Source organism: Schistocerca americana, chromosome 2 (assembly GCF_021461395.2).
Source record: "Schistocerca americana isolate TAMUIC-IGC-003095 chromosome 2, iqSchAmer2.1, whole genome shotgun sequence".
NCBI classification, from domain to species: Eukaryota; Metazoa; Arthropoda; class Insecta; order Orthoptera; family Acrididae; genus Schistocerca; species Schistocerca americana.
The window spans coordinates 438333878-438346503 of NC_060120.1; the positions used below are offsets into that span (position 1 = coordinate 438333878).

The window sequence follows — 12626 nt, forward strand, 5'->3', positions numbered from 1 at the left end:
GACACTTCTTCAATGTATGAGTAGCACTTCTAACTAGAATCAGCTCCTGTTTAGCGTTCATAATGACGCATTTATCATCGTCGAAGAAGCCAGTTAACCCTTTCCCGCCAATGTAGTGATAGCTGTGGACGCAAGCCAGTCCTGCCTCGGCGTGCACGCTACACAGTGAACTTTTCCTGTTCCCCTCAGTACATTTCTATCCCTGCTTTCACACTCGTAGTTCAGTCACAATAATAAGACTTTATGTTATATACTTATTGGAGAAAATATTTATATATACATTCAATGATCTTCATTTTGAATAAAAAATTTGTTCTGGATCTTTTAGACAATTCGCGTAATTTTTCAATCTTCTATGACACCCGTGGTTTGGGACACAGCACTAGTGGTTTGGGTGCTTTATTATTTAAAACACGTAATGTTACTTCTGTTATCACATGTACAGTAATGTTTACTTTTTATTTGGTTCACATTTCATTTCAGTACATTACATAACCCCCCCCCCCTCCCACACACACACACACACACACACACACACACACACATGAACCATGGACCTTGTCGTTGGTGGGACATGTTCCTGAAGAGGGGCAGCAGCCTTTTCAGTAGTTGCAGGGGCAACAGTCTGGATGGTTGACAGATATGGCCTTGTAACACTAACCAAAACGGCCTTGCTGTGCTAGTACTGCGAACAGCTGAAAGAAAGGGGAAACTACAGTCCTAATTTTTCCCCAGGGCATGCAGCTTTACTGTATGGTTAAATGATGATGGCATCCTCTTGGGTAAAATATTCCGGAGGTAAAATAGTCCTCCATTCGGATCTCCGAGTGGGGACTACTCAGGAGGACATTGTTATCAGGAGAAAGAAAGCTGGCGTTCTACGGATCGGAGCGTGGAATGTCAGATCCCTTAATCGGGCAGGTAGGTTAGATGATTTAAAAAGGGAAATGGATAGGTTAAAGTTAGATATAGTGGGAATTAGTGAAGTTCGGTGGCAGGCGGAACAAGACTTCTGGTTAGGTGAATACAGGATTATAAATACAAAATCAAATAGGGGTAATGCAGGAGTAGGCTTAATAATGAATAGGAAAATAGGAGTGCGGGTAAGCTACTACGAACAGCATAGTGAACGAATTATTATGGCCAAGATAGATACGAAGCCCACGCCTACCACAGCACTACAAGTTTATATGCCAACTAGCTCCGCAGGTGACGAAGAGATTGATGAACTGTATGATGAGATAAAAGAAATTATTCATATAGTGAAGGGAGACGAAAATTTAATAGGCAGGGGCGACTGGAACTCGAGAGTTGGAAAAGGAAGAGAAGGAAACGTAGTAGGTGAATATGGAATGGGAGTAAGGAATGAAAGAGGAAGCCGCCTGATAGAATTTTGCACAGAACATAACTTAACCACAGCTTTTGAAACACCACAGTTATTGCCTTTATTGGGTTTTGTGTGATTTACTGAATCCTCCAAACTGTTAATTATAATGAATATATGACCGTGTGCTTAATGGATGAAAGGCCATCGATTTTTCTGCTGTGGTTTCTGGGGTATTTGAACAGAGTACGGTTGTTTTGAGACGGAATAGTTAATGATTGAAAGTTTCTCTATTAGTAAAGACCATAAAGGTTGCGATTACAAATTGATATGTATTTTCTATTGACACACAAATTCTAAGGCAGTTGCTACCTTCGCCTTATACGTTTAATTACGGTTATATCTGTTATTGGTTGCTGTTTTTAAGTACTTCGTCACGCTTGTTGCTGGCCGACGCAGTTGACGCGAAACACGTAATTCGACACTTGTCACTTTTGGTTTTATATCACTCGCGAATCCGTATTGATGAGGGTCAGCCCCATGACGATCAGGGGGACGCGCTCATTTGTCACACTCCAGCGAATTAACAATTTATTCCTCACTCGGCACGTCCGCCATTGACACCATACTCAGCTCGACCACACTTCTTGCCCGTCTTCCCAGAACCCCTTCCAGTCGACACTAGTCTCAGTGCCAAGTGCAGCACTCGACAATCGATTCCTGTCTGCTATCGACCTGGGTGTCGGGTACTAATATGTATGTTCGTGGGATCACGGATCCCTTACAAGTTACGGTAATAGCCATCCTATATTCCTCCTGACTGCATGATGGTCTTAATAAACTTGATTGTAGAAGGCTGCATTTGCAGTTCAGGCAAAGATAGTTCTGCTAGCGCTGTAGTAATGACAAAAGACCCCTAAGAATAATGATGTAATAATAATAATAATAATAATAATAATAACAGAAACAATATTTAGAGAAGAGGGAAATACTGACTTCTTATGTGGTAGGGGACTAGAAGGCATTTAAAAAATTCCAGAAAAATGTAATACGTCGTGTTGGCAGACCCAATCAGATATAGCATAATTCTAACCCTTCTGTTGTTTTGCCAGTATTTGTTGAACAGTTTTCCTCTTGTCTACAATAATATACGCCTTCATTATCATGCGTTTCTTCTCTTGATGCAGAAAGCGGTGAGCACATTTCTCTGATAGATGTTTACAACAAATAGACTCGTTAAAATTCTTGTTGGCTCAATGCAACCATCTCGTCGGTTTAACACAGTAGACCTAAAATGACAGCACTCGTGCAATCAAATTATAAAAAGTAAAATTGTGCAAAGGATGGGGGGCTGAATTTGCAATTCATTGGCTGAAATATCAGCACTCTTGCTCCCAACACATTTGGCTGAGAGAATGATGACGTCAGTGAACATACATAACGTCATTGGTCACAGGGGAAGGGGCAGGATGGAATTCTGAACTTCTGAGCCAGAACGCCCTGTGATCCTCTCTATCACTGAATATGCAGAAAAGCAAAAGCAATTCCGACTTTACTTACTACCTTACTACTGATGATTATCCCTCATAATACCAAGGGGGTGGGGTACTTTGTGCCCACCACTCGCAAATTCGAAAATATTGTAATCTAGATAGTTATGTTATAATTTAATATTTTGAAAAAAATTTATTGTTTTTAATGAATTCTTCTACCAGATTGCGTATGTTTTAAATTTTTCAGTTAAACTTAACCCAAAAATTTAAGTCTTAGTGATATATGTCACTTTGCCCAATGAAGGTTGTGTTCAATATTTTCAGATTACACTTACATATCAGGTTACACTTACACATCACTATCTCCTTAAACAAAATGTTGTGAGTAAACTCAAATACAGTTAACGAATTTTGCCTTTGGTTTTTTAAATTACCCGTGAAACACTGCTCCCCCACTGGTATCACACATTACTGAAAGTTTGTTGATATGCTAAGAGTGTGCTAAAAGACATTTTCAGCTTCTGGATCCTGCTTATGTTGTATGTATTTAAAAAGTATGTTTTCAATGTAAGTCAACAACAGTTCATTCTTCTACTACTAGCAAATTTCTTTTGTGTTCAGCATAAAGTATCCACCCCCCCCCCCCATTTGGTAACACGCATTATGGGAAATGCGTTGGTAGTGTTAGGGTTAAATATCGAATGATCAACCATTTGTGATGTTAATATGTTAATAATATACTTTACACATACTCAGATAGGCAAATGCACCACTCAATTTCAAAAATTAGCTCTATATTGTCTTATGATCCAAACACATACCATCTTCTTTTATGTTCAACAGTGGAATTAGCTGGAGTATTTTTTTTAACTTGTGATCCTGCAGTCCAATATTTGGCAAGTTGAAATAAATATATTATTATTTATAAAGGCTGAAATTTTTTTCAAGTAATTGAGTGTAGGTGCCACTAAAGGATTGAGAATGAACAGAGTGATGATTGATTTCGTGAGTAAAAAACACATAAGTATTTAAAATGGTGGTGCTACAAATACGCATATAAGCATGAAATAAAATAACGAAAATAATCAGTTGCAGTAAATTGTGTATTTACGTATTTAAGTGGCATCTAGTTCACCTAATACTAACTAAACTTCAGTCCCATCCCGCTAAATGGTACACAAAATAAGCGCCGGTTCACAAATATATAAAATTCAATGTAGCAGTTAACATCCCTAAACGTACGTAATTATCAATAAGTATAAAAAGGCTAACCAGTAGCAATTCCAAAACTGTAACCCAAATAATTCAGAGTTTATCGCTGCTCATAGCCTAACATTTGCAAAATGTTGGAGTTCCCACTGTTTCTCATATTCCAAGTTTCATTCTAAATATAAATAAAAGTTTAACCATTCGTGTGGTCATTTGCCACCCAAAACCTATTACCCTACAAGTTCTAAGCCATGCCAACTGCTCTCCAGCACTCAAGATATCTGAGTGCCACTCTGACATACAATGACCACACAGCATGACCACTCGACGCAGAATGACCAGGAACGGCTGTTAGCATGTTCTTATAAGCCCTTGATAAACCTGACATACTTCACAGCGATGGGGAAAATACATTAAATGGACCTCCACTCGTGTAAACAGGGTGTTCCATGAGGAATGGTCATTATTCATATATATGACACGAACTCTAGTTTGAAAAATAATAATAATAATAATAATAATAACAATAATAATAAACTATACATGAACAAATGCCCTAATTCAAATAGTTTCTAAGGTGGAAAACCTTTATAAGGAATAGGAGTGGATGCAAAATTGAACCCTGTTGGGATCTCTCCATTGTACTTACGCCAACTTATATTCATGGGGTTGGATGAAGTATGAGGTGTACGACTGAAAGCTGAATACAGGAGATGAACTGCTTGGTCTTGTCCTGGGCACCGTAGCCCTCATTAGGAAACACACAGTGGCACTCACACAAGCGACATAACATGTTCTCCCAAGAATGGACAAATCTTTGAAATTCATGTTGGGATATGTTGTTGTTATTGTTGTGGTCTTGATTTGATGCAGCTCTCCATACTACTCTATACTGTGCATCTCCCAGTGCCTACTGCAGCCTACATCCTTCTGAATCTGCTTAGTGTATTCATCTCTTTGTGGGGCGGCAGGTGGAATTTAATTGTTAATATATGTGGGTACAATGTAATGTAGTAAAGAATGCATTTCCAGGCCGATGCACCATTTGTGGGGCGGCGGGTGGAATTAATGTAGCTATATAATGTTTGGTTTGTAATGTAATGTAGATGCATTTCCCGACCGATTAACCATATGTGGGGCGGCGGGTGGAATTAATTGTTATATAAATGTTCCTATTATTTATGCTGTCTTTTGCCGTTCTCAACACTGGCTCTCTAACTACGACATTGGCAACCAGAAAGTGATTAGCAAAACGTGAAGCCTGTAATTAGAATTCCTGGTGCCCACTTCATCTGAGCTACTTATAGCTACAGCTTATAGCTCTGAGGAATTAGGAGATTGTCTAGGATTCATAATCAAAAACGATCCTGTAATAACGTTCGCTATATTCTGAACGTCACAGATGAAAAAAAAAAGAATCCACACAATCTGACTAACAGAGCAGTTCAGAGTCTAATGCGCTGATGCAACTATAACTGTCCAAATTAAATGTTTAAGTAAATGCTCGTCATAATTTGATGATAATGTTCATCAAACGCCACGCTAAATGATGGTAGAATGTCTGTCCCGTGACAGCACGTGAAAATACGACATACGCAAACTGAAGATAGATCATTAAAGTCATCCCAGAATTAACACTTCACTCGAAAATGATTTCATGGTTACGCGTATCCCGAGTAACTTATTACGGCATCCGAGGCTGTTTATAGCAAAGATACCGACGCAACGCGACTCCCGACTCAGATGGTGTGCTATTCAGCGTCTGGAGAGAACTGGGACCTTGCTTCCTCGCGCAGCGTTCTTATATATAAAGCCGCGGTGCGGACGGCTAAGGGAACGCCTGATCAAATCGGCTCTCCCGACTAGCCGCTGGGCTAGTAATGCACCACTTTAAGTTATTGAATAAACCATCGCTTCCTTTGCTGATGGCCGATGAAGCTCTCAATTTAAATGTGCAATCAGCACACAGGTAAGTAATCGTAATAAAAGTCTGACGTGGCTAAGTAAAATATTTTGGGCGAGAGAATTAATTTAATTACACTACACGCAGTAGATGAGCTCTGAACTTGCCCTTTGGAGATACGCTATCGCTATAGTTTTAAAGTTATTCAATTGAAACTTCTCACATCTTTATGATTATAGCGGATCTCCATCCTACTTAAATATAAACATCCTAGCCTTATTTATTAGCCTAGTTAATCTATCTTGCTTCCTTAATTTTTAAGACAAAAACCAGAAAAACATGAATTTCAACTAAAATCTGAATTTGTGGGATCCAGAATACTGTTTCTACTAAATTATTATGAAAAAGGAATCTAAATATAAATTTTTAAATCTCTAGCTCTTTTCTGTTGCGCCAATGATTTTACAGAAAAATGTCCAAATTTCGAAAATGGTTAAAGTTATTGCACTGACATTCAACACATATTAATTTAGTATTACTCCTGACATGCTAGAAATGTTTCAGGTTATTTACTTGATTTTTAAAGTATTGCGGAACATTTATGACGTCAGAGCTAGTTACAGCGGTCTAGGCTGGCACACAATGGAAAGAATGATGAGAATTTTATAAGGCGTGAGTAGGCTGCTTCCCTACATCCTGGTCTCCCTCTACGATTTTTACCATCCACGCTGCCCTCCAATACTAAATTGGTGATCCCTTGATGCCTCAGAACATGTCCTACCAACCGATCCCTACTTCTGGTCAAGTTGTGCCACAAACTCCTCTTCTCCCCATTTCTATTCAAAACTTCCTCATTAGTTATGTTATCTGCCCATCTAATCTTCAGCATTCTTCTATAGCACCACATTTCGAAAGCTTCTATTCTCTTCTTGTCCAAACTACACTACTGGAAATGGAAAAAAGAACACATTGACACCGGTGTGTCAGACCCACCATACTTGCTCCGGACACTGCGAGAGGGCTGTACAAGCAATGATCACACGCACGGCACAGCGGACACACCAGGAACCGCGGTGTTGGCCGTCGAATGGCGCTAGCTGCGCAGCATTTGTGCACCGCCGCCGTCAGTGTCAGCCAGTTTGCCGTGGCATACGGAGCTCCATCGCAGTCTTCAACACTGGTAGCATGCCGCGACAGCGTGGACGTGAACCGTATGTGCAGTTGACGGACTTTGAGCGAGGGCGTATAGTGGGCATGCGGGAGGCCGGGTGGACGTACCGCCGAATTGCTCAACACGTGGGGCGTGAGGTCTCCACAGTACATCGATGTTGTCACCAGTGGTCGGCGGAAGGTGCACGTGCCCGTCGACCTGGGACCGGACCGCAGCGACGCACGGATGCACGCCAAGACCGTAGGATCGTACGCAGTGCCGTAGGGGACCGCACCGCCACTTCCCAGCAAATTAGGGACACTGTTGCTCCTGGGGTATCGGCGAGGACCATTCGCAACCGTCTCCATGAAGCTGGGCTACGGTCCCGCACACCGTTAGGCCGTCTTCCGCTTACGCCCCAACATCGTGCAGCCCGCCTCCAGTGGTGTCGCGACAGGCGTGAATGGAGGGACGAATGGAGACGTGTCGTCTTCAGCGATGAGAGTCGCTTCTGCCTTGGTGCCAATGATGGTCGTATGCGTGTTTGGCGCCGTGCAGGTGAGCGCCACAATCAGGACTGCATACGACCGAGGCACACAGGGCCAACACCCGGCATCATGGTGTGGGGAGCGATCTCCTACACTGGCCGTACACCACTGGTGATCGTCGAGGGGACACTGAATAGTGCACGGTACATCCAAACCGTCATCGAACCCATCGTTCTACCATTCCTAGACCGGCAAGGGAACTTGCTGTTCCAACAGGACAATGCACGTCCGCATGTATCCCGTGCCACCCAACGTGCTCTAGAAGGTGTAAGTCAACTACCCTGGCCAGCAAGATATCCGGATCTGCCCCCCATTGAGAATGTTTGGGACTGGATGAAGCGTCGTCTCACGCGGTCTGCACGTCCAGCACGAACGCTGGTCCAACTGAGGCGCCAGGTGGAAATGGAATGGCAAGCCGTTCCACAGGACTAAATCCAGCATCTCTATGATCGTCTCCATAGGAGAATAGCAGCCTGCATTGCTGCGAAAGGTGGATATACACTGTACTAGTGCCGACATTGTGCATGCTCTGTTGCCTGTGTCTATGTGCCTGTGGTTCTGTCAGTGTGATCATGTGATGTATCTGACCCCAGGAATGTGTCAATAAAGTTTCCCCTTCCTGGGACAATGAATTCACGGTGTTCTTATTTCAATTTCCAGGAGTGTATTTACCGTCCATGTTTCACTTCCATACATGGCTACACTCCATACAAATACTTTCAGAAACGACTTCCTGACATTTAAATCTGTACTCGATGACAACAAATTTTTCTTCCTCAGATATGCTTTCCTTGCCATTGCCAGTCTAGATTTTATATCCTCTCTATTTCGACCATCATCAGTTATTTTGCTCCCCAAATATCAAAACTCCTTTTCTACTTTAAGTGTCTCATTTCCTAATCTAATTCCCTCAACGTCACCCGACTTAATTCGACTACATTCCATTATCCTCGTTTTGTTTTTGTTGATGTTCATCTTATACCCTCCTTTGAAGACACTTTCCATTCCGTTCAACTGCTCTTCCAACTCCTTTGCTGTCTCTGACAGAATTACAATGTCATCGGCGAACCTCAAAGTTTTTATTTCTTCTCCATGGATTTTAATACCTACTCCGAACTTTCATTTTGTTTCCTTTACTGCTTGCTCAATATACAGATAGAATAGCATCGGGGAGAGGCTACAACCCTGTCACACTCTCTTCCCAACCACTGCTTCCCTTTCATGTCCCTCGACTCTTATAACTGCCATCTGGTTTCTGTACAAATTGTAAATAGCCTTTCCCCCCCTGTTTTTTACCCCTGCCACCTTCAGAGTTTGAAAGAGTATTCCAATCAACATTGTCAAAAGCTATCTCTAAGTCTACAAATGCTAGAAACATAAGTTTGCCTTTCTTAATCTTTCTTCTAAGATAAGTCGTAGGGTCAGTATTGCCGCACGTGTTCCAACATTCCTACAGAATCCAAACTGATGTTCAGATGGTTCAGATGCCTCTGAGCACTATGGGACTTAACTTCTGAGGTAATCAGTCCCCTAGAACTTAGAACTACTTAAACCTAACTAACCTAAGGACATCATACATATCCACGCCCGAGGCACGATTCGAACTTGCGACCGTAGCGGTCGCGTGGTTCCAGACTGTAGCGCCTAGAACCGCTCGGCCACTCCGGCCGGCCAAACTGATGTTCCCCGAGGTCGGCTTCTACCAGTTTTTCCATTCGTCTGTGCACAATTCGCGTTAATATTTTGCAGCTGTGACTTATTAAACTGATAGTTTGGTAATTTTCACATCTGTCAACACCTGCTTTCTTTGGGATTGGAATTATTATATTGTTCTTGAAGTCTCAGGGAATTTCGCCTGTCTCATACATCTTCCTCACCACATGGTAGAGTTTTGTCAAGACTGGCTCTCCCAAGGCTGTCAGTTGTTCTAATTGAATGTTGTCTATTCCCGAGACCTTGTTTCGACTCAGGTCTTTCAGTACTGTGTCAAAATCTTCACGCAGTATCCTATCTCTCATTTCATCTTCATCTACATCCTCTTCCATTCCCATAATTTTGCCCTCAAGTACATCGTCCTTGTACAGACCCTCTATGTATTCCTTCCACCTTTCTGCTTTCCCTTCTTTGCTCAGAACTGGGGTTCCATCTGAGCTCTTGATATTCATACAAGTGGTTCTCTTTTCTCGAAAGGTCTCTTTAATTTTCCTGTAGGCAGTATCTGTCTTACCCCGACCGAGATAAGCCTCTACATCCTTACATTTGTCCTCTGGCCATCCCTGCTTAGCCATTTTGCACTTCCTGTCGATCTCATTTTTAAGACATTTATATTCCTTTTTGCCTGCTTCATTTACTGCATTCTTGTATTTTATCTTTTCATCAACTAAATTCATTACCTCTTCTGTTACCTAATGATTTCTACTAGCCCTCGTCTCTTTACCTACTTGACCTCTGCTGCCTTCATTATTTCATCTCTCAAAGATACCCATTCTTCTTCTATTGTGTTTCTTCCCCCCCTTCCTGCCAATTGCTCCCTTATGCTCTCCCTGAAACTTTCTACAACCTCTGCTTCTTGCAGTTTATCCAGGTCCCGTCTCCTTAAATTCCCACCCTTTTGTAGTTTCTTCGGATTCACTCTAGAGTTCATAACCAATAGATTGTGGTCAGAGCCAACATCTGCCCCTGGAAACGTCTTACAATTTAAAACCTGGTTCCTAAATCTCTGTCTTACCATTACATAATCTGTCTGAAACCTTCTAGTATCTCCAGGGTTCTTCCATGTATACAACCTTCTTTCATGACTCTTGAACCAAGTGTTACCTACGATTAAGTTATGCTCTGTGCAAAATTCTTAGCCCCAATCCATATTCACCTAGTATGTATCCTTCTCTCCCTTCTCCTACAATCAGTCACCCATGACTATTAAATTTTCATCTCCCTTCACTATCTGAATAATTTCTTTTATCTCATCATACATTTCATCAAATTTCTTCTTCATCTGCAGAGCTAGTTGGCATATAAACTTGTAATACTGTAGTAGGTGTGGGCTTCGTGTCTATCTTGGCCACAACAATGCTTTCACAATGCTGTTTGTAGTAGATTACCCGCACTCCTATTTTTTTATTCATTGTTAAACCTACTCCTGCATTACCCCTAGTTGATTTTGTATTTATAACCCTGTATTCACCTGACCAAAAGTCTTGTTCCTACTGCCACCGAACTTCACTAATTCCCACTATATCTAACTTTAACCTGTCCATTTCCCTTTTTAAATTTTCTAACCTACCTGCCCGATTAAGTGATAAGTGATCTGACATTCCACGCTCCGATCCGTAGAACGCCAGTTTTGTTTCTCCTGATAAGGACTTCCTCCTGAATAGTCCCCGCCCGGAGATCGGAATGGGGGACTATTTTACCTCCGGAATATTTTACCCAAGAGGACGCCATCATAATTTAACCATACAATAAAGCTGCATGCCCTCGGGAAAAAGTAGGGCTGTAGTTAGTTTCTCATTGCTTTCAGCCGTTCGCAGTACCAGCACAGCAAGACCGTTTTGGTTAGTGTTACAAGGCCAGATCAGTCAGTCATCCAGAGTGCTGCCCCTGCAACTAGTGAAAAGACTGCTGTCCCTCTTCAGGAACCACATGTTTGTCTCGCCTCTCAACAGATACCCCTCCGTTGTGGTTGCACCTACGGTACGGCTATCTGTATCGTTGAGGCACGGAAGCCTCCCCTCGAACGGCAAGGTCCATGGCTCATGGGGGGGGGGGGGGGGGGGTGTTGGGATATACGCACATTCATTATGCACTGCACATCTGCAATGTAGTGTGTATCAAACGCTTAAGGCTGAATATGTTACAAAATACGATATTTCTCAGCTGATACTTTGTAAACACATGCTGTAATATTTACTAACTGTTGTAGGGGAAGGTTGCTCAAGTTGTACCCCTTAAAGGAGAATTACTGTATTTGCGAGAGTAATTTAAATAATAAATGTGTTTCCTGTACACTTTATCTTTATTTTTTAATCTATCAGGCAACTTCCACAAAAATACAAAATTATCTTCTCAAAATAAATTTTACCAACTTTCCATCTTACGCTTCGTTACGATTAAGGCGCTTGGTTTCCTAACGCATACCTGCTATAGCCTACGTCATAGGTAAGAACAGGCAAGTGCAAAGTGCAGATTAACGTTACTTCCGTAGTTACACGTAACGAAATTATGTGTAGGAAACAAAATATAAATTCTTAACAAATTAAATTGCTTAAATTGGTATATAAAAAATGAGTTAGTTTGAACAAAGATATCTCAGATATAATTCTTAATTTTACTTTCCACGCCAGAGCATAGGTTATGTATCCAAACTTTATATTTCATACAGTGAAACATATCTTCTCGATCTCCCTCACAAGGTTGACATAACCAGTTCACGCAGTCGTCTATGTTTTATTCTTGTTAAAATTTTCATTCGTCTGTCTCCTTGTTATGGGTTTGTGCACAGATTTCGTCGTTTTACTGGACTTTTCTTTGGCTTCTATTTCCTTACTGTAAGTACTTGAAGTTGACCCCATTGTTGATTTAGGTCGTTTCGTAATTTTTTTGATAGCTTTTGTTGTACACGACACAGGATATAAGGTGTCCAAGTAAGACTTAATCTGTTGACCTTTAATTTCGTCAACTGTTGCAATGTTGTTTTTCTGGTCCACGTTGTTGAGACACTGCAGAAGGACCAGACTGATCGTTGAGTGGTGTTGCAACGTTAGGCGAACGTCCAGCTTTTCGCGATGTTGCTTCAGTTCCACGAGACAATTCTTGGTCTGTTTGATCAACGGCATGTATGGTAGAAGTTACAAGCTCCTCACTTTGAAGACATTTCTGTCGTATGGTTACAAGCTTGTTGCCTTGAAACCGTTTAGTCTATGGCCATACAAACAGATCTAGGGTATGCATTTCCCAGAAGTTCTGCAATGTTACCTTGTTTTATGAGACTGTCAGGATA

The 12626-nt window shown here is 41.6% G+C and overlaps 1 protein-coding gene across 1 annotated transcript in view; it reads left to right on the forward strand.

Moving 5' to 3' along the window:
* The window catches only part of LOC124594075 (ATP-binding cassette sub-family C member 4-like), a 282274-nt gene that overhangs the window by 189328 nt on the left and 80320 nt on the right, over window positions 1-12626 (forward strand). The gene's annotated exons all lie outside the window — the stretch shown is intronic.